Genomic DNA, 21,130 nt, shown 5'->3' with positions numbered 1-21,130 from the left:
AATATTGAGCCCCACTGCAGTGGGTACAGAAAAAATCTGAATTTCTTTCCCCAAAGCTGGATGGTTCAGATTAACCTGGACAGGTGAGAGGTTTCTCCACCCCTGGATTTAAAACTTTTCTGACACTGCAGGTTGGGAAGTGGTGAGGGCTTCTGGAGGAAGTTTTAGTTTTCAAGAGATAAAAGACACCAAAGATGTTCTGAGTTTTAGAGTTTGCAATATTTGGAAAGCAGAGGGGTTTGGTCAGGATTTATTTACCTGGTTTGGATTCTGATGGAAAAGGGAGGTGATGAAGATATTCTGAGAACAGGCACATCAATTTAATCACTCAAATAAGTGATAAATGGAGCAGGGCAGGGTGTGGGTTTAATGCTTTGTGGGAAAGCATTAAAATGACCCAACAAAAATCTGAATTCCAACCCCTAAGAGGATGGATTCCCTTCAAACACACACAGGGACAGGGGGAATGGCTGGAGCTGTGTCAGGGGGGTTAGGACAGATTTTGGGAAAAGATTCTTCCCCCAGAGGAACTCAACAGCACAAGTGAAATCCCCACTGAGGAGCAGAAATTATTTTAAAACCATAAAAAAGTGGTTTAAATGATATTAAATATCTTGGGCACTGGGTAATGGGGAACACAAAATATCTGAACACAAAATATCTGAACTGTTTTTTTTTTTTTTTTTTCCCACAGAGCAACTTCAGAAGATAAAGTCCAAGGCTGAACTTGACAGAACTCCCTGCACCAAAAATCATCAACACAACTCCACCACTCCCCCTGACAGCACAAAGTGTTCTCACACAGAAAAAAAAAAAAAAAAGTCTGGATTGAACTTGGTAAAAGGGATTCAGGAGCCCAGCAGAGCTCACTCCTGGAAAACACTTCCCCAGATCAGAATTAATAATTCCCAAACCCTGCATGGCAATCTCCCTGCTTTGGAAAATATGGAAATATTCCCAGAGCTTGTGCATGGACATGAATTGGACACCAAGAGTGATCCCAGTGCTCCCAGTCTGGGGATTCTTGGTTTTTCTGAAACATTCCAGGCCTTGCAAAAAAGCTCCTGAGAGAGACAAAAGTGATGAAATCCCAACAGGTGAAGAATTCCTCGCTCCAAGACACCTGTGGGACATCAGGGCAGGGAATTCCAGAGTCTGGACAGCTCCAGGGATGGGGATCCCACAAAAACAATTCCAGGGATGGGGATTTTAAACAATTCCAGGGATGGGGATCCCACAGAAACAACTCCAGGGATGGGGATCCCAGAACAATTCCAGGGATGGGGATTCCACAAAAACAATTCCAGGCATGGGGATCCCAGAACAACTCCAGGGATGGAGATCCCACAAGAATTCCAGGGATTGGGAATCCCTAAACAACAACTCCAAGGATGGAGATTTTGAACAATTCCAGGGATGGGGATCCCACAACAACAACTCCAGGGATGGGGATGCCACAAAAACAATTCCAGGGATGGGGATCCTACAACAACAATTCCAGGGATGGGGATCCCACAACAACAATTCCAGGGATGGGGATTCCAGAACAATTCCAGGGATGGGGATTCCAGAACAACAATTCCAGGGATGGGGATCCCAGAATTCCAGGGATGGGGATCCCACAACAACAATTCCAGGGATGGGGATCCCACAAAAACAACCCCAGGGATGGGGATTTTAAACAATTCCAGGCATGGGGATCCCACAAAAACAATTCCAGGGATGGGGATTTTGAACAATTCCAGGGATGGGGATCCCACAACAATTCCAGGGATGGGGAATCCCAAAACAACAATTCCAGGCATGGGGATCCCAGAACAACAATTCCAGGGATGAGGATCCCACAATTCCAGGGATGAGGATCCCACATAAACAAATCCAGGGATGGGGATTTTGAACAACTCCAGGGATGGGAATCTCAGAACAACAATTCCAGGGATGGGGATTTTGAACAATTCCAAGGATGGGGATTTTGGACAATTCCAGGGATGGGGATCCCACCACGTCCCTGGGCTCTCTTCACAGCTTAATCCCCCAAATTTTCCTGATGGGGCCACCCAGAGGTGCAACCTCCAATCCACACTAAGGGATCTCACTGGGAGAGCTGGGGTATGCAGAATTAATTTAGTTTCTGGAATAGGGTGTTTGTTGTTCTGTGTCAGATCATGCATTCCCAAAATCCTAAAAATTCCCCAGAGCTGCACAGAACCCACAGGGGATGAGGCTGAGGCTCCCAGGTCACCAGAAAACCTCACAAAACCATGTGAGGCTCATGAAAAACAACCAGGGTGCAATAAAACTCCATAAAAACCTCCTGAGACGCTCTGCACAACACCAAACACATGGAGAAATCACAGAGGCTCCAACCTGGCCTTGGACACTTCCAGGATGGATGGAGAAAATTAAAAAATTGAAAAATCAGCTCTACAACCCTCAGCTTTCCATCATGCATTTCCTCTTTCACCCTTGACAGAAATAAAACACAAAAACCAAAATAATTGCTCCCAGTTTTACCACCAGCACGAAAATTTTAATTTAAGAGATGAACAATTCTCTCACCTATTTCCTCATTATTTGGGAATTGAAAATTTACTAAAGGAGCAATTGTGATGTGGATAAAGGAGAATAAAGTGAGGATGAACCTGGGAATCCTCTCAGGATGTGGGAACAGGGTTTAAAACCACGCTCAGAGAGGCTCAGAAACAAAACCACAACAGCCAGGCCCTGCCTAAGGGATTAAAAATCCCAAATTCTGGAAAGAACAGTTCAGTGAAAAAAAAATAAATAAAAATATATAAATAAATATATAGTATATAAATAAAAAATATAAATAAAATATAAAAATATAAAGCAGAGTTCCCAGACTTGAACAGAGAAAATATTTCCCCATGCACTGAAAATCATCTGTAGCTGCAGGAAGAGTCTTGAGCTGAATTATTTCTGTCCCTTAATTATTATTTACTCTAAAAAGGTCCTGAGCACCTCAGCCACAGTCATGAATTTTAGAGCCCTTTTTTAGTTTTTACACCCCTTTTTACAGGTGATTTGCATCCCTTTTTTGGGTGTATTAATGGAGGGAGCAAAATTAAAAATAAAAAAAAAAGTAAAGAAAAATAAAGGGGAGGGGAGAAGGAGGGGAAAAAGGATGACAGGAAAAAAAAGGAGGGAAAAAGGAGAATGAAGGGGAATTTCATCAATGAGCTCAGAGGTTTTTTCCAACCTAATTGGTTCTGTGATTTTGGGGAAAAAATAGGAGGTGAAGGGGGAAAAAAAGGAAGAGGAACTTCAGCAAGGTTGGACTCATTTATCTCTAAGGACTTTTAAAAACTAATTGATTATTGGGAGAGGAAGATGAAGGGAAAAATGGGGGTGAAGAGTAAAAAAATGGGGGTGAAGAGTAAAAAATACAGAGGGTGAAGAGTAAAAAAATGGGGGTGAAGAGTAAAAAATACAGAGGGTGAAGAGTAAAAAATACAGAGGGTGAAGAGTAAAAAAATGAGGGGGTAAAGAGTAATAAAATAGAGGGAGTGAATAGTAAAAAAAATGGGGGTGAAGAGTAAAAAAATGGGGGTGTGAAGAGTAAAAAAATTGAGGGGATGAAGGGAAAAACTGAGGGTAAAGAGTAAAAAAATGGGGGTGAAGAGTAAAAAAATTGAGGGGATAAAACAAAAAAATGGGGGTGAAGAATAAAAAAAATGAGAGGGTGAAGAGTAATAAAATGGGGGTGAAGAATAAAAAAAATGAGGGGGTGAAGAGTAATAAAATATGAAGGAGTAAAGGAAAAAAGAAAGGGTGTGAAGAGTAAAAAAACGGGAGTGAAAACAAAAAAATGGGGGTGAAAGCAAAAAAAAATGAGTGGTGAAGAAAAAAAGGGAGTGTGAATAGGGAAAAAATTGAAAGATAACGGAGAGAAAAAAAAAAAAATGGTGGTGAGGGCTCCAAGCAGGAAAGCCGGGGCTCCGAGAATAGCAGGAAAAAGGGCGAAGCCAAAGCCCCGCCAATGTCTGCGGCCGCGGCCCGAGCTCCCCGCCGGGCCCGCAGCTCCGAGGCCGCCCCGCAGCCGCCGCCCCCCGGCCCGAGCCCCCCTCACGGCCGCCCCCGCCGCCCGTCCCGGTCCCCCCGCGCCGCCCCAGCCCCGGGCTGGCCCCGCGGGCCCGGCGCGGCCGGGCGGTCGCGGCCGCCGGGGGAGCGGGTGCGGGCGGCGGGGGCCCCGCGTTGGTGCGGCTGCGCCGGGGCTGGAGGAGATTGCGCGGTAGGACGCTCACCTCAGAGCGGCTGCGCTGCGGCGGGCCCGCGCCGCGGGGCCGCGGCGGGCGGAGGGCGGGCGGCGGGCGAGCGGGGCGGCGGCGCGAGTCGCCCTCGGCCGCCGCGGTGGCGAGCGCGGGAGGCGGGGACCGGCGGCGGCGGCGGCGGCGGAGGAGGCCGGGGACAGCGAGAGGGGGGGAGCGGGACGTATGGCGTCATAGCGCCGCGCCGCCGCCATCTTGGGGAGGGCGAGGGCGGCGGGGGCGGCCATGAGGGGGAGGTCGGGAGGGGGCGCCATGTTGGGGAGGGGGCGGGGCCGCCGCCATCTTGGGAAGGTCGCGGCCGTTCCCGCCTCTGGGGCGCTGAGGGACGCGCGGCCTCGGCTGAATTTTAATTTTTTTTCATATTTTTGGCGAAAAAAACATTGTAAAATAGATTTTTTTCCTTATTTTTTAGGGGAAAACCCAGTTTAAAATGGAATTTGCGGAAAAATCAGTTTTAAATTTTTTTTTTGCCATATTTTTGGTGGGAAAATCCAGTTTAAAATGGAAGCTGTGGAAAAATCAGTATAAAATAAATTTTTTTTTCCCCATATTGTTTAGGGGAAAACCCAGTTTAAAATGGAAGTTGCGGAAAAATCAGTTTTAAATTTTTTTTTTGGCCATATTTTTGATGGGAAAATCCAGTTGAAAATGGAAGTTGTGGAAAAATCAAATTTTTTTTTTGCCATATTTTTGATGGGAAAATCCAGTGTAAAATGGAAGTTACAGAAAAATCAGTTAAAATTGATTTTTTTTTTTTTTTTGCGATATTTTTGGTGGGAAAATCCAGTTGAAAACTGAAGTTATGGAAAGATCAGTTTTAAATAAATGAGGTTTTTTTACCATATTTTTTGGTGGAGAAGTCCAGTTTAAAATGGAAGTTGCGGAAGAATAAATTTTAAATTTTTCTTTGATAATATTTTTGATGGGAAAATCCAGTTTAACATGGAAGTTGTGGAAGAATCAGTTTTAAATTTTTTTTTTTTGGCCATATTTTTGGTGGGAAAATCCAATTTCAAATGGAAGTGCGGAAAAATAAGTGGAAAATAGATTTTTATTTTTTTATTTTTTTCATATTGTTTAGGGGAAAATCCAGTTTAAAATGTAAGTTCCAGAAAAATAAGTTTTAAATAGATGAGGTTTTTTGCCATATTTTGTGGTGGAAAAAAATCCAGTTTAAAATGGAAGTTGTGGAAAAATCAGTTTTAATTTTTTTTTTTTTTTTGCCATATTTTTGGTTGGAAAATCAAGTTTGAAATGGAAGTTTCAGAAAAATCAGTTTTTAATAGATTTTTTTGTCATATTTTTGATGGAAAAATCCAGTGTAAAATGGAAGTTGTGTAAAAATCAGTTTAAAAATAGTTTTGGGATTTTTTTCCATATTTTGGGTGGGAAAAGTCCATTTTAAAATGGAAGTTGCAGAAAAATCAGTTTTAAATTTTTTTGCCATGTTTTTGGTGAGAAAACTCAGTTTAAAATGTAAATTACTGGAAAACATGTTTTAAAATAGAAATTTAAAAAAAAATCTGTTTAAAATAGTTTTGATGGATTTTTTTTGCTAATTTTTGTGGGAAAAAAATCATATTTAAAATGGATTTTTTCATTCCTTGTTTGGCAGAAAAAATCCATTTTAAAGATGAAATTGTAGGGAAAAGCCAGTTCTAAATTGAAATGTTTCTCTTATTTTTTTTTGGTGGAAAAATAGTTTAAAACAGAATTTATAAATACTTTTATTATTATTTTAAGGTACAGTACAAATGGGAAATCCCCCCCCTTTTTAATGGGAGAACCAGGTTTAAAATTTACATTTTTTCCCTGTTTTTGTGGAAAAAATCCATTTTAAAATTTATTTTCCCCATTATCTGTGGAAAAATCCAGTTAAAAATACAAATTATTCCCATTTTCTGTAGAATTCCCAATCCACCTCTCTCTGTCCCCAGGCTGCCAGTGGGCCTTGATATTAAAGGAAATATTTAATGGAATCTTTTTTTCCTTTTTAGTTGGGATTGAGTCAGTTGTTTACTAATTCTTATTTATAACTTTTGTAGCTAACCAGCTAAAAATGAAAAAAATGGAGCACTGTTTGTTAATTACAAGATCCAATTAAAAACTAACAGCTCAATTATTTTTACTTTTGACCCAATGACCAAACACCCATGACCTGCAGTGTGTGATTTTCTATTAATTAATTTATATTTATATTATTTATATTATTTTCTATTAATTAATTTATATTCCAATTAAAAAATACCTCAACCCAAGAAGAAGAAGAAAGGAGAAAAACCAAAACCTCCATCTTGTCCCACACCTATGAGTATATTCCAAAACCCCAAACCCTTCACCATGTGATATTCAAATTACACACCAGTGATTCTAACTTTATCACTCAATTTTAGAAGCCTTCTCCAAGCTCTCAGATCAACAGCAGTGTTCCCAGCACAGAAAATTCCGAATTTCCAGATTTTAGGGTTGATGGGATGTCCCATCCAGGTGCAAATTTCCAAGGCCAAGTGTTGCTGATGACAGAGGATTTGGGAAAATGCCCCAAAATCCCCGAGTTTGTGGGCACATGAGGTCTTTTTTTGGTTTTCCCACCTCTGTGAGGAGCAGAGGGCACTCAGGAGTGAAGGATGTTTATTTGGGATGGACTGGAAATGAGCTGGAGAGGCCTCACTTCCCAGAGGGAACAAACCATGGCAATGCTGGAGGCTGGTCAGGAAATGCCAAATTCGGTGCTCAGGGAAAGCCTGGGGAGGAACAAGGAGGGGGAAAGGTTTAAATGTTCCCAATCCTGGGTCTGGGAAGGGAAAATCACAGAAAAATCATGGCTTGGGTTTGCTTGGAAGGGAAAATCACAGAAAAATCATGGCTTGGGTTTGCTTGGAAGGGAAAATCACAGAAAAATCATGGCTTGGGTTTGCTTGGAAGGGAAAATCACAGAAAAATCACAGGAAAATCATGGGTTGGGCTTGCTTGGAAGGGAAAATCACAGAAAAATCATGGCTTGGGTTTGCTTGGAAGGGAAAATCACAGAAAAATCACAGAAAAATCATGGTTTGGGCTTGCTTGGAAGGGAAAATCACAGAAAAATCATGGCTTGGGTTTGCTTGGAAGGGAAAATCACAGAAAAATCATGGCTTGGGCTTGCTTGGAAGGGAAAATCACAGAAAAATCATGGGTTGGGTTTGCTTGGAAGGGAAAATCACAGAAAAATCATGGCTTGGGTTTGCTTGGAAGGGATTTAAGGAGCATCCAGTTCCAATCCCTGCCCTGGGCAGACACACTTTCCATAATCCCAAATTCCTCCAGCCTGGCCTTGCTCACTGCCAGGGATGTGGAATCCACAACCTCTTGGACAACCTGTGAAAAAAAGCACTGAGAGAGCACAAACAGCATTTCCAAACATTCACAGAGAGGAGGGAGAAGAACAGACCTGCAGCTCCTGGGCCTTTCTCTTCTCTCCCCCTTTTTCCAGATTAAAAAGCAAATGGCATCCAGTGCTTTCCTTCACGTGCATCCTCACAGCAGGGATTGTTCAGTGTCCTGGTTTGGAGGACAGGTGTGTGCTGAGAAAGGCAGAAATGGAGAATGGAAACCCCCTCCCTCCAAATTATTATCATTTTGAAATCAAGGGGCTCTCAGGCAAAGATATGGGAATAGGAATAACAGTTCTGTACTAGGGAAATTAAAATAGAAATACAGCACTACAAAGAACAAACCCCAAACCCTGACACAGTCAGAGTACAGCCTGACACCCGTCAGGCACTCAATGGCCATGAGCAGAAAATGACTGGCTGGAGGAAGGATGGGCTGTGAAAAGATAAAGAACACTGCCCCAGCTGGTTTATAAACCATGGCCATGAACAGGAGATATCCCATGAGATAAAGAACACTGCCCCAGCTGGTTTATAAACCATGGCCATGAACAGGAGATATCCCATGAGATAAAGAACACTGCCCCAGCTGGTTTATAAACCATGGCCATGAACAGGAGATATCCCATGAGATAAAGAACAAAGTTTTTACCTGCACCACTGTCCTCTGAGGTGTCCCAAAGCTCAGCCTGGCTGGTTCCCCTTTAGACACCAAATATCTCAGTTTTATCCTCACCATCCAACACACCAGTCACAGAATTTTCCCCATTTTCTCACTCCCCTTTCCATGGCCTTTACCCCAAATTCCTGAGTTCTAAGCTGTGACCATGCTGATTTGCCATGTGAGGAAATTACTTACGTTAAAGAATTTACATTTCTGCAGCCAGGCTGAACTTTAATTTGCTTTCCCAGCAAAATCTTCTAAATCACAGATTGCTCTCACCAATGTTCTTGTACCTAAAAAAGACCCAGGGCTGCTCCAAGCCCCTGCACACATTTAATCAGAGAAATCCCAACCTGAGCTGCTCTCTGTTAATTGAGATAACAAATCCCAGCATTGATGCAGACATTTAGATTTGGGGAAGAATCCTGTGAGAAGGAAAAGTGCAGGCTGGGGGTGTTCATTGTAATTAAACAGCAGCAGTGTGGGGAAGGGAGGAAAGCAACAGGAATAACAGGTTTTAAATGTGGAATATATTAAGGGGTGGAAGGAGGGATTTAACAACACTCACTTCATGGAAGATCAGGAGTAGCACAGGAATTCCATGGAATTGGGACAGTCCTGGGCACTCCCAGGAGCTTTGTGTGAATCTCCTTCCATCTTCCCTCCTGTAAAAACTTGTGGAAGAGAACTTTTAACACCTGCTGAAGCATTCTGAGAGACCCCAGCTGTGGTTCTAGGGGAGAAAAAGCAAAATATCAGGTGCCATGTAAGAGCTGGAAGTGTTTCCTACTCTGCTGCTTTGGTGATGGGAACAGAAACTGTGGAAAAGGAGCAGGAATTGATAAAAGTGTGTGGATTTCTAAGAAAACAGAGCTGCTCATGGGACAAGCTGGAATTATGAGGTCCTCCCTTAAATATTTTATCATATTTCAGGAAGTTCTTCCCGATAAAGGAGCCACAACAACAGGTGGCAGGAGCTGGACTCTGTGCCAAACTCACAGCTTACAACTGGAGTAACACCAGGAGCTTGGAGAGCTCCAGTGCAGCCCAGCAGAAAACTCCTGGGTGTTCCCTGGCTGCATAAAATCAGCTGAGAACGCAATGAAACCCTGCACACAGGAAATCCTCATCCTCAGCAGGCCCCTGCCCTTCTCTGGTGAGAATACATAATTTCAGTAAATACAGAGTGTATTTCCCAGTATCTCCCAGTATCTCCCAGTTCCTGCTCTGTCTCCCCAGTCCCTCCTGTTTGCACAGCAGGCTCTGCTGCACCATTTCCTGCAGGAAACTCGAGCCAGCAGTGGCAGCAGGGACAGGAAACCCAAAGGGAGCTCCTGCAAACCCCAACCCAGCAGCAGCAGCAGCCCCTCAGCTGGGCCCCAAAAACGGGCACATCCAGCTCAAATCATCAACCCAGCTGAAATCATCAATCCAGCTCAAATCATCAACCCAGCTGAAATCACAAACCCAGCCCAAATCATCAACCCAGCTCAAAATACAAACCCAGCTGAAATCATCAACCCAGCTCAAATCATCAACCCAGCTCAAAATATAAACCCAGCTCAAATCATCAACCCAGCTCAAAATATAAACCCAGCTCAAATCACAAACCCAGCTCAAATCATCAACTCAGCTCAAATCATCAACCCAGCTCAAATCATCAACCCAGCTCAAATCACAAACCCAGCTCAAATCATCAACCCAGCTCAAATCATAAACCCAGCTCAAAATATAAACCCAGCTCAAATCATCAACCCAGCTCAAATCATCAACCCAGCCCAAATAATCAACCCAACTCAAATCATCAACCCAGCTCAAATCACAAACCCAGCCCAAATCATCAACCCAGCTCAAATCACAAACCCAGCCCAAATCATCAACCCAGCTCAAAATACAAACCCAGCTGAAATCATCAACCCAGATCAAATCATAAACCCAGCTCAAATCCTGCACCCCAGAAAAAAAAAAAAAACAACTGAGACCCAGACTTCACAGCTTGGGACAAAGCAGGAAGAGCTAAAAAAAAAAAATTATATATATAATATATAATATATATATGTCACCCTGCAGCTGTGGGGATTCCCTATAAAATACATCCAAATTTTATGGGTTGGGACAAAGCAGGAAGAGCTGCAAAAAAAATAAATATATATAATATAAAAAAAAATATATGTGTGTGTATATATATATATATATATATATATATGTCCCCTGCAGCTGTGGGGATTCCCTATAAAATACACCCAAATTTTATGGGTTGGGACAAAGCAGGAAGAGCTGCAAAAAAATTAAATATATCATATATATCATATATATAACATGTATAATATATATAATATATACTATAATATAATATATTATATTTTATATATAAATAAAATATACTATATTATATATCATATCTATCTAATATATATATATCTATATAAAATATTTGTCCCCCTGCAGCTGTGGCGATTCCCTATAAAACACATCCAAATTTTATGGGTTGGGACAAAGCAGGAAGAGCTGCAAAAAATTAAATATATCATATATATCATATATATAACATATAACATAAAACATATAACATATATATTATATATTATATCTATCATATATATATATATATATATGTAAAAAATATTTGTCCCCCTGTAGCTTGGGGATTCCCTATAAAATACATCCAAATTTTATGAGTTGGGACAAAGCAGGAAGAGCTGCAAAAATTAAATATATAATATTATATACATATTATATATTATATATTATAGCTATTATTATCTATTTATTTTATATATATTTCTATATAATCTATGTCCCCCTGCAGCTGTGGGGACTCTGTGGGTCACATCCACAGAGCTCATGGCCCAGCCTGCAGCACTTTGAAGCCAACCCAGCCATTTGAAGTCCAAACTTTTGTCTTTTTGTCTCTATTGACCACCAGGAAGATGGAATTCCATGTAAAATTCAGCTGAGAGGTAAAAGGAGGGAGGGGAAATGTTTCATGTCTCAGTTTGGGATTGTTGGGAGTGATGGCAACTTCTCAGAGTCACTGCAGAATTTTTGTGCTTTGCACTTCTGCTGTGCTCAGTGGCATCATGCTGAAATCAGAATTTTTGTTAAAGAGAGAACAACTAATAACATTTGCTATTACTGCATAAATATTCCAGTAAATGTTGGGTACTGGAACCTGGAGTTTTGAGCCCACTGTGGCTCCAGTTTAGCACAGATGCAGAAATGGCTTTGCTCACTTTTCACCATCCTTCACCACATTTAGCAGTTCCTACTCCAGTGCTCAGAAACTCTAAAAGCCCTGTGTGGTAAATACACCATACAAAAATCTAATTTTTTTTGGTTTTTAATTAATTTCTAGGTGGAGATGCTGAATACAGAAGTTGCAAGAGATGTCTGGCTGATGACTGGAGGAAATAACTGCGAGCTGCTGTGACCAGAGACTTCCTGGTGGGTGGTGGGGAAGTGAGAACACGAGGGAGAGCTGAGGAGGAGCTGTGGGTGCAGAGCTGGTGCTGCAAACCACATCCCTGCGTCATCAGAGCAGGCCAGAGCAGCTCAGAGCAGGGAAACAGGAAAGCTGGGTCCCTCCTGGGCTGGGCTCAGGGCTGCACTTGGGGATCTCCCCATTTTTAATGATCCTGGGATTTGTTTTCTTGGCATGTTGGGAGAGGTTGGAGTGGTTTGTGGCTCAGATGTTGCTGAAATCATCAAAGGGTTTTATAGAAAACTGCAAAAACTCCAAGCTGGGGGTCACAGATATTTGAACCAAGACAAGACAAAGATGGTGCATCCATGCAATTATCCTGGGAGTGGGGAGAAAAATGGACCCACAAAGGTGTTGGAAGAGAGAGAGTGATGCTGGCAGCTCAAACATTCAGGGAGTACAGCCCAGCTCAGGCTGCAGCCTGATAAGGGATCCTTTATCAGCTCTGAGGAGGATTTTGTCCCTGCTCAAGGGAACTTTGTCCCTGCTCAGGGGAGCTCAGGGACAGCTGCCCTGCCCTGCCTGGAAGAGCAGGACATTCACAGGCAGCCCCAGGGCTCACCCTGGCCATGGGGACTGAGCTGTGCTGATATCAGACAGAGGTGCCAGAGTCCCAGAGTGTGACCCTCATTCCATCACCACAGGGAACTGCCCACACTGGGCATTCCCACCTGAGCCTGAGTGAATCCAAACCCAGATTTTGTGATCTGTGCCCTTCTCCCACCACTTCTTCAGGATTTCCTCTCATCACCTGTGAGCAGAGACACTGAGACTGCAACAACCAACTCTCACCATGAGACCTGGGGATGCTGAGATCTTTCTCCTCTTATCCTTTCCCTCTCTTCCCTTATATCACATTTTCTTAAGTGTTATTTTTATGCTTTCATATTCCTAGAAAGGGAATGTTTTAGGCTGCAGGAACAGCACCAGGAATTCCAGGGGTTTATTGGCTTGGGTTGATGATAATTGACTGTCCCCTGGAACAGGGAGGTACCTGGAAGCAGAGGGGTGGAAGGGCCTGGCAGAGATGCACAGCTCTTCTCAGCTTGGAGCTTCATGATTTCCTCAGGGCTTGTGCAACACCCATGGAGGAAATGCAGCAAAAGGGCCTGAGTGTGACACAGGAGCTGGGTGTGACACAGAAACCTGAGGCTCTGAGTGTGACACAGGACTTGTGGGCTCTGAGTGTGACACAGGACCCGTGTGCTCTGAGTGTGACACAGGGCCTGAGTGTGACACAGAACCTGAGGCTCTGAGTGTGACACAGGACTTGTGGGCTCTGAGTGTGACACAGGACCTGAGTGTGACACAGGAGCTGGGTGTGACACAGGGCCTGAGTGTGACACAGGAGCTGTGGCTCTGAGTGTGACACAGGACCTGAGTGTGACACAGAACCTGAGTGTGACACAGGAGCTGAGTGTGACACAGGAGCTGAGTGTGACACAGGAGCTGTGGCTCTGAGTGTGACACAGAACCTGAGTGTGACACAGGAGCTGAGTGTGACACAGGACCTGTAGGCTCTGAGTGTGACACAGAAACCTGTGTGCTCTGAGTGTGACACAGAACCTGGGTGTGACACAGGATCTGAGTGTGACACAGAAACCTGTGTGCTCTGAGTGTGACACAGAACCTGGGTGTGACACAGAACCTGGGTGTGACACAGGGCTCTGAGTGTGACACAGGATCTGAGTGTGACACAGAACCTGAGTGTGACACAGGGCTCTGAGTGTGACACAGGACCTGTGGGCTCTGAGTGTGACACAGGACCTGGGTGTGACACAGGGCTCTGAGTGTGACACAGGGCCTGAGTGTGACACAGGACCTGTGGGCTCTGAGTGTGACACAGGGCCTGAGTGTGACACAGATCCTGTGGGCTCTGAGTGTGACACAGGGCCTGAGGGCTCTGAGTGTGACACAGGGCTCTGAGTGTGACACAGGGCCTGAGTGTGACACAGGACCTGAGTGTGACACAGGGCTCTGAGTGTGACACAGGACCTGTGTGCTCTGAGTGTGACACAGGCTCTGAGTGTGACACAGGGCTCTGAGGTGACACAGCCAGATGTTGAGGCTGAGAATGGTCACAGTGAGTGACACCCTGGGGTTGAGGGCCCATCACCACCTCTGCTGGCTGTAACATCCCATCCCAGAATCTCTGGCAAGGCCTAAGTCACATTCCCAGGATCATTTGGGATGGAAAAAACCTCCAGGGTCATCCAAGCTGTGACTGACCCCACCTTGTCACCCTGAGTGTCACATCCAGACATTCCTTGGACACTCCAGGGCTGGGGATCCACCCCTCCCTGAGCAGTTCCAATCCCTGACCTCCCTTTCCATGGAGAAATTCCTGCTGTGCCCACCTGAGCTCAGCCTGAGGCTGTTCCCTCTCCTCCTGAGCAGATCCCAAATCCCCCCTGGTGTCCCCTCCTTGTGCAGAGCCACCAGGTCCCCCCTGAGCCTCCTTTTCTCCAGGCTGAGCCCCTTCCCAGCTCCTCCTCACACATCAGACTCTGCCAAGAGCTCCAGGAGTTCTCAGGGACTCATCCCATCCACAGGAGTGGCAGCAGGGTGGGGAAATCCAGCTCCAGACACAGGAAAATAATTGAGCTGAGCACTGCAGAGGTTAGGGTGGTTTAATCACAGCAAAATCTGTGATTAAACCAAACCAGGGAGTTTAGTTTTCATTTCTTTTTCTTCCCCTTCTTTTTCAGAGAGCCAGGCCAGGGAAAGCCCCGGAATTCCAGGAAGGCAGCAGCGTTGTGAGAGATGTAATACGCGTTGAGCATGGCAGTTGGGCCAAAGAGATTCACTTCTCTCAACTCCATTGGAAATTTTGGGGACTTCTTGCCTTTGCCACCCTTGGACTTCTTGCCTTTGCGTGCCTGCAGAGAGAAAACAACCACAAAGTCACTTTTGGGTGTTTGTTGTCTCATTTCTGGGTAGAGGATTCCAGGCTGAGAGCCTGAGAGAGCTGGGGAAGGGAAGGATGCAGGGAGAGCTTCCAGAACATTCCAGGGGCTCCAGGAGAGCTGGAGAGGGACTGGGGACAAGGGACAGGACCCAGGGAATGGGGAAAGAAAGGGGAGACTGGGGAAGGAATTGCTGGAATTGCCAGAGAATCCCTGGATCCCTGCAGTGGCCAAGGAAGGATTGGAGCAGCCTGGGATGCTGGGAGGTGTCCCTGCCATGAGCTTGGAGCTCCCTGCCCAGGCAAGGCAGGCCAGGATTGTGGGATTCAGGACACTCAGAATCCATGCAGAGGGATTGGGATGGAAAGTGGGGATAGAAAAGAGAGGCCCAGGGAAGGGAGAGCCTTGATGGTTTGCTGAGATTGCAAGGGAAGGCCCTGGATGCATCAATCCCTTGGAGAGGAGATGGATCCAATGTCAGGTTCTGGAGAGCTGGGAATTGCCAGGCTGGAGAAGGGAAGGATGCAGGGAGAGCTTCCAGAACATTCCAGGGCCTGGAGGGGCTCCAGGAGAGCTGCAGAGGGACTGGGGACAAGGGACAGGACCCAGGGAATGGGGAAGGAATTCCTGGAATTACCAGAGAATCCCTGGATCCCTGCAGTGTCCCAGGCAGGTTGGACAGGGCTTGGGGAAATCTGGGACAGCAGAATTTGGTTGGAATGAGATGAGCTTTAAGGTCCTTCCAGCCCAAACCATTCCATGATTCCATGATCCCAAGACATCCCAGAGCAGCTCTTTTGTTCCATCCTAGTCCTGGCTCAAGCATTAACTCAGAGCTCCTCACCCAGCACTTTGTGATTTATAGAAAGACTCCCAAGCATTAATAAAACTTCCACCCCACCCCTGCTTGCTCTGCAGAACCTCTCAATCAGACTGAGCTAATCACAATGGCAGTCAAACATTCTTTTCCACTGATTGTTTGTTTTAATTGCCAGGTGAGGATGCAGCCCTGAATTAACTTGGATGTGTCCATGGATCTGGGATGGAGCTGCTCTCCCACCACAGCTCACACTAATCCAAACCCACGTGTTTTCCATGTCAGAATTCCTAAAAACTCCTTTCACAGCTCAGCACAGTACAAAAAGAGACAAACATTTGTGCTCTGAGGGGTGAGAACTGAGGAAAGGGCAAAATTCCCAGAATCTGCTGGGAGTGTGGTGTGAAAAAATATGAACAGGTAAAGAAAAACTAAAAAAAATCCCCAAAACCCAAAAACACCCAGCAAAAAAAAAAATCGATTTTAAAATATAAAAACCACAGACCTTCTATTAAAGAAGCAAAAAAGAGAGAAAATAAGAGTGCAACCTGCAGCTGATGGCAGATTATTTGCAGAATGGAACTACCTGAGCTCAGCCATATGTTTGAGATGGTGACAAGCCACTCTCACTGACCTTAACTGGACACAATTTGTGGAATATTTCACATGCTGGAATGTTCCCCCTTCATGGGGACATGCTGGATTTTTTTGTGAGTCCCATTCCTTGTTTGCCCAGGGATTTTGTAGGTTCCTGGTAGGAATTCAGCCTGTAGCTGATATTTCCAAATACAAAAGATGCTCACAGGCTTTATATGCTGTGTACAAAATTTTTCAGGATCAAAGGTGTTTTACCATGGCTGAGTCCTTTAATGGAGCAGCTGGGACTCTACATCAAGATGGAAATGAACCCTGCAAGACAAAATTACATGGTTAGTGTCAATAAAGCACAGTGTGTGTAAATAATACACAGTGTAAATAAAACGCAGTGTGTGTAAATAATACACAGTGTAAATAAAGCACCTGTGTCCTTCCCCACTAAACTTTGAATGGAAAAAGGGAAAAAAATAGTTAGTCCCTTGTAAAACAGGTCAGGGAATCATCCCGAATCATCCCTGAAGCTGTGCCATGACTGGACAACTCTTCTAGGGAAGGAATTTTCCCGGTATCCACTCTAAACCTCCGGCACTACCTGAGGCTTTTGTTCTGTTTTGTTTTGTTTCCTTTTGTTCTGTCCCTGTTCCCTGGGAGATGAGCGTTCCCCACTTAGCTGCACCTTCCTGTCAGGGAAGCAGCTCCCTCCTGAACCCCCATTTCTGTCCCAGCCGCACCTCCCCGTGCAGAAATGACAAACTCTCACCTTGCAATCCCCGCAGCTCTGGATCAGCCGAGGCCCCTCTTCCCGCTCAGAGCCGCCATGGCCTCCCCTCCTTCCCCTCAGCGTCGCGTTGTCATGGCGACCGCGGGGCGGGGCCTGGAGATGATTGACAGCACAGCTGCCCAATCCGATGCTGACTGACAGCCCAGCGTCCAACCCACTGCTGATTGACAGCCCCTTGTCCAATCAGCTGCTTAAGTGCCTACCCGTCGTCCAATCAGCTTTTGGGGGCGGAGCCTGTGCGCGCTTCCCGCCGCTGCGGTCGTTGTGGGGAAAAGGGCGGGAAAAGCTCTGAGGGGGATGAGGGCTCTGAGGGGAGCGCGCGCCGCCATCACCGCCCTTATCACCCCCACAGCTAAAATCCCCAGGGAATGTCACAAGGAGGCGAGAAAACCACCCCACAACAACTTCGAGTTGAGAGGAGGAGGGGAGCAAGTCGTGCTTTCCAAAGGTCTTGGAAAGATCGGCGTTTGGTGGACTGTTAGTTGAATATTTATCGCTGCGTGACATGGGGGAGTCTCTGTTTAAATACCCCACTCAGCCTCCTTCACCACAGAAATATTTCAAGAACAAGCTCTGCTTTGCCTCCTTCCACTGGACAACAGGTCCTGAAAATGATGTGTAATGGAGGTTGGGTATTTCCAATAAATCCCCACAAAACGAGGCCTGAGACACAGGGAATTGAGGGGTCTGAGGGAGGGAAAGGGATTTGAAGGGTTCATTTTGTTCTCTGCACCTTTTTTAGACACAACAATTTTATCCAATGCCTTTAAAGGTGGGGTGATTTTTAAATTTGGGAAGAAATAGGGCAGAGTGTTGTCTCTCCTGCATGCCTCAGCACCAGATTTTCCCTTGCAAAGCACTAAAAAAAAAATAGACACAAGTGAAAAATATGAGTAGGAGCTGAATTCCCTCATAGAAAAATAAAACAGCTCGTAATTGCAGTATTGCCAAACTCCAACAAACACATCGGTGAGCCTGCCTAGATCATGGGTTTATTTTTAAATTTAACACCAACCTTTCTAAATGCACTCACTGCTGCATAAGGAAACTTCCTAATCCCTAACAATAAAAAAACTTGATAGTGTGGCTCAGGAAAAAAAATCTACAGATTTGGGAGTAAAATTCTCTTGGATGAGCCTTGGATAATGAAAGAAAAAATTAAAAATAAAATAAAATTTTAAAAAATCCACTCTGTTCAGGGAAATTTTGTGTCATTTATATTAACAAAGAAACAATCATAATTACATTAATTATCTCCTTTTAGCAAAGACAGCTGCCAGGAGGCCACGTTATAAATGTTGAGGTAAAAAAGAAGGCACAGAGCACTGAAATGTTCAACGAAGGAGACAAAAAATCATCAAATGTTGTGTTTGGTGACCTGGCTGTTTACACATGCAAGGCTTTGATAAATTATTAAGGGAAGCTTCTCAAACTCCGTGGTAAAATAAGCCTGACCTCATACAGTCACTTCTGTGGTTACAGGAGGCTAAATAGAGTCAGCCAGGACCTGTCAGTGTTGTTATTTTTATAGAAATAGTCACAGCAGAAAATAGATTTTTTTTTTTTAACACTGCCAAACTGAACTAGGCTAAATCCCTTTTTTTAAAAATTTTTTTTTTTGGATCACTGTCTCCTTTCACAACTCTAAAAGGAACTTTGTAGCCTTTTATCCCTCACTGAAATTTGCATTAAATTCACCAAGAATTTAAATTTAATTTGCATTAAATTCACCAAGAGAAGACTGAGAAATTAATAATTCTGTATGCTTGACATCCCTAGGAAATGGTGAGAATCAACAAGGAAACAGAATAATCCGTGCTGAGGTGCTAAAAAAAGGAATTTACAGCAAAACTTTGAGCAACCAGCTGTAGGGTAAAAACAAAAAAAAAGTTTTTTATTGCAATTCCAACAGGAACTGGGGGACACTGGAGGGTTCCTGGAACCAACAGCCCTGTTGGGCTGAGATAACAGATGTGCAGAAACCACCCAAAATTTCATTTTTAAACTGGCTTACTGAACATATAAAATGATTATTCCTCAACTGCTGTCCCCCAGCCCTTCTGAGAATTTTTAAGGAGGAGAAAAATCCTCACTGTGAAGCAAAATAAAGTTTGAAACATAAATATTTCAAATAAAAGTGCAACCTCTCCCTAAGTCACTTTTCTATGCAGAGCTTCAGGTTTTCTGTGGAGATCTCTCTGTGGGAAGCAGAAAATTTGGTGGTGATGGTTTGAATAAATTGTAATTTTTTTGTAATCCATCCTCTGCCACCCCAGCCATTCAGGTAAGAAAAAGCTGAAATAAAGAGATGTCCTTTAAAAGTTGGTTTATTTTGAACAAAAGCAGATTTTAAAAGGTTTTAAAAGGTTTAATGCCATATCCATGAACAAGGCCTTGGACAAACCCCATTAAAGAAACACTCCCAGGTTAATTAATTATTGAAGCAATTAGCACAAATCCTGCCATACAAACACTTGTTTATTTAGGGCCCCACATGAACACACAATGCTTTGACCCTCATGCAACACAGCTTTACCCAAGAGCAGTGCTCACTATTTAATTTAAATATTAAGTTATTACACTGATAGAAAGTTTACAGCTCAAATATCCTCTTCATCCTGAAATTTAGAATTCCCAGCTGGGAATCCTCACACCAAGGGCTCTGAACCAGAATTCCCAGCTGGGAATGTTCACACCAAGGGCTCTGAACCAGAATTCCCAACTGGGAATCCTCACCCCAAGGGCTCTGAACCAGAATTCCCAGCTGGGAATGTTCACACCAAGGGCTCTGAACCAGAATTCCCAACTGGGAATGTTCACCCCAAGGGCTCTGAACCAGAATTCCCAGCTTGGAATCCTCACCCCAAGGGCTCTGAACCAGAATTCCCAACGGGAAATTTTCACACCAAGGGCTCTGAACCAGAATTCCAGCTGGGAATCCTCACACCAAGGGCTCTGAACCAGAATTCCCAGTTGGGAATGTTCACACCAAGGGCTGTGAACCAGAATTCCAGCTGGGAATGTTCACACCAAGGGCTCTGAACCAGAATTCCAGCTGGGAATGTTCACACCAAGGGCTCTGAACCAGAATTCCAGCTGGGAATGGTCACACCAAGGGCTGTGAACCAGAATTCCAGCTGGGAATGTTCACACCAAGGGCTCTGAACCAGAATTCCAGCTGGGAATGTTCACACCAAGGGCTCTGAACCAGAATTCCAGCTGGGAATGTTCACACCAAGGGCTGTGAACCAGAATTCCCAACTGGGAATGTTCACACCAAGGGCTCTGAACCAGAATTCCAGCTGGGAATGTTCACCCCAAGGGCTCTGAACCAGAATTCCCAGCTGGGAATGTTCACACCAAGGGCTCTGAACCAGAATTCCAGCTGGGAATGTTCACCCCAAGGGCTCTGAACCAGAATTCCAGCTGGGAATGTTCACACCAAGGGCTCTGAACCAGAATTCCTGCTTGGAATCCTCACACCAAGGGCTCTGAACCAGAATTCCCAGCTGGGAATGTTCACCCCAAGGGCTCTGAACCAGAATTCCAGCTGGGAATGTTCACACCAAGGGCTCTGAACCAGAATTCCAGCTGGGAATGCTCACACCAAGGGCTCTGAACCAGAATTCCCAACTGGGAATGTTCACACCAAGGGCTCTGAACCAGAATTCCCAACTGGGAATCCTCACCCTAAGGGCTGTGAACCAGAATTCCCAGCTGGGAATGTTCACACCAAGGGCTCTGAACCAGAATTCCCAGCTGGGAATGTTCACACCAAGGGCTCTGAACCAGAATTCCCAACTGGGAATGTTCACACCAAGGGCTCTGAACCAGAATTCCCAGCTGGGAATGTTCACCCCAAGGGCTCTGAACCAGAATTCCTGCTTGGAATCCTCACACCAAGGGCTCTGAACCAGAATTCCCAACTGGGAATGTTCACCCCAAGGGCTCTGAACCAGAATTCCCGGCTGGGAATGTTCACACCAAGGGCTCTGAACCAGAATTCCCAACTGGGAATCCTCACCCTAAGGGCTGTGAACCAGAATTCCAGCTGGGAATGCTCACACCAAGGGCTCTGAACCAGAATTCCCGACTGGGAATGTTCACCCCAAGGGCTCTGAACCAGAATTCCAGCTGGGAATGTTCACCCCAAGGGCTCTGAACCAGAATTCCCAGCTGGGAATGTTCACCCCAAGGGCTCTGAACCAGAATTCCCAGCTGGGA

The 21,130-nt window shown here is 44.8% G+C and overlaps 1 protein-coding gene and 1 long non-coding RNA gene across 2 annotated transcripts in view; both read right to left on the bottom strand.

Moving 5' to 3' along the window:
- LOC116995154 (nuclear respiratory factor 1-like) overlaps positions 1-4,296 on the bottom strand; it is a 41,482-nt gene extending 37,186 nt beyond the window's left edge. The window contains exon 1 of the mRNA XM_033057547.1: positions 4,266-4,296. The gene's annotated coding sequence lies outside the window, so the exon portion shown is untranslated. The remainder of the gene's footprint in view (positions 1-4,265) is intronic.
- A 2,297-nt stretch (positions 4,297-6,593) lies between these two features.
- Positions 6,594-8,976, bottom strand: LOC116996026. The gene is made up of 3 exons (XR_004417859.1): positions 8,893-8,976; positions 7,720-7,829; positions 6,594-7,646 (listed from the first exon to the last, which is right to left on the bottom strand). It is a non-coding gene; the product is annotated as an uncharacterized LOC116996026 (long non-coding RNA).
- Between the last annotated feature and the right edge of the window lie 12,154 nt (positions 8,977-21,130).

This window comes from Catharus ustulatus, chromosome 4, assembly GCF_009819885.2.
Source record: "Catharus ustulatus isolate bCatUst1 chromosome 4, bCatUst1.pri.v2, whole genome shotgun sequence".
Classification (NCBI taxonomy): domain Eukaryota; kingdom Metazoa; phylum Chordata; class Aves; order Passeriformes; family Turdidae; genus Catharus; species Catharus ustulatus.
Note: the sequence above shows the minus strand (reverse complement) of the source record. Positions and strands in the feature narration are given on the sequence as shown.